Source organism: Tupaia chinensis, unplaced genomic scaffold (assembly GCF_000334495.1).
Source record: "Tupaia chinensis unplaced genomic scaffold, TupChi_1.0 Scaffold000472_1, whole genome shotgun sequence".
Lineage (NCBI taxonomy): Eukaryota > Metazoa > Chordata > Mammalia > Scandentia > Tupaiidae > Tupaia > Tupaia belangeri.
In genome coordinates this window covers 1-1,703 of record NW_006159981.1, presented here as the reverse complement: position 1 = coordinate 1,703, position 1,703 = coordinate 1, and the positions used below count along the sequence as shown (strand labels likewise).

At 44.1% G+C, this 1,703-nt stretch overlaps 1 pseudogene; it reads left to right on the top strand.

Annotated features, from left to right (window-relative positions):
- LOC106735647 (CDK2-associated and cullin domain-containing protein 1-like) overlaps positions 1 to 316 on the top strand; it is a 30,964-nt pseudogene extending 30,648 nt beyond the window's left edge.
- The last annotated feature ends 1,387 nt before the right edge of the window (positions 317 to 1,703 follow it).

Here is a 1,703-nt window from a genome sequence, read left to right as displayed (position 1 = left end):
GAGCCAGCTCTCCAGCCATTGCCCTGGGAGACCAACAGCCCTGCACCGCGGCTCCGCTGCTTCCTCTGGAGCTGACGGCCTAGTATGCAGCTCCTTCTTCTTGTTCCTCTTGGTGAAAAAGTTTTCCGGGCTCCGCTCCTCTGCCTCAGCCAAGTCCGCAGCCTTTCGGCCCTGCATGGGTGCCACCAGTAGCAGGTCCTGCCCTCAGGGCTCTGAGCTTGGAGTTGAGGCTGGTTCTCAGCTCACGCTGCCAGGCGTGGGGACGCCTCTGCCCGCGGAATCCCTGAGGCCTGTGCACCGGAGGGTGGCTCCCCAGGTCTGCTGAGCTGTGGTCCTGTCCTCACAGAGCCCGCCTGCCACTGCCTCGGCCACCTCTGCCTAGACCGGCCCAAGCCTGCCAGAGCTCCAGCTGCTGCTGCAACCCAGTGCAGGATCCCGACCACCCAACAGCCAGAAAGGGAGAGGAGCCTGCCAGCCAGAGACCCTGCAAGAGACGCTTTTCTATCTTAAGAGAAAACTTTAAATACAGATGTACTTAATAGAGAGTAAACATAGAATGTGTTCCCTGAAAGTCAACAAAATCCTCAATACCTGTAACTTGACAGTGATGCAGAAGGCAGACACATACCAAAAGTATTTTTGACCAATTTAGCTAGAAAATGATCCCTGCTTACTTGACTTAATAATACATTGACATTTGAGCAGTGAAAAATTCCACTGAAAATCAATGTACAAATACTTGAAGAGCTTTGCTAATACTTTCAATGAAAAATTCTTGTTTAATGATTTATTCATCGTGTCAAAATATGTATTTATTTTGAACCAGAACAAAATAGATAATACCCTCACAAACTCACACTTTAAGACTTATTTTTAAAAATTAATCCTGGGAACTAACCCCCTCCATACACACACACACACACACACACACACACACACAAACACACTTTAAAAATTATTTATTTAATTTAATTAATTAATTTATTTATTTATTTTGGGGAGAGGTTTTTTTGTTTGTTTGTTTTGTTTTGTTTTTTATGTTTTTTTTTTTTTTTGCTATAGGGTGTGTCTGCTCACCAGAAAGACAGAGACAGAGAGATTGAAAGTGAGAAATCACCCCCCCAGGGGGGATGGCCATGCCACAATCTCTTCTCCATTCTCATCTCGGGATCTTGGGCAAGCACATACACACGCCTGGCATGAGTTTAAGCCACCAGGTCCAGGACTCAAACCACGGTCGACTACGTGGGAGTTCAGTGACACAGCCATTATGCTAACTGCTGGTCCCCACTTTTAAAAAGTTTTCTTTTTTCTTTTTTCTTTTTTTTGCTCTTTCAGCCATTCATTTCTCTTTATTTACAGTTTGTGTTCAATGCAAATCAATTCCATAACAAGAGAAGTTACTAAGAATCAAAGCATAAATACACAAACACAACATACAGTCCAAAATAGATAGACAGCATTCAGGTATGAAGCAAAGGGGAGTGTTCATTCACACACACAGTCACTTCAGATCTGCTCAATCTGGTTCTTGCCATGTACATTTCTAAAGATGAGAGGAAATGACTTGGTGGCCAGTAGATACTGGAACAGAACGTAAGCATCAGTGTGTGACCATGTGAACAAAATACTTCACGGGCATGTATTTGTAAAAAGGTTTTCGTGTTCAGGTTGTTGGAAAAGATTTTCCAGAATCAAGCTCA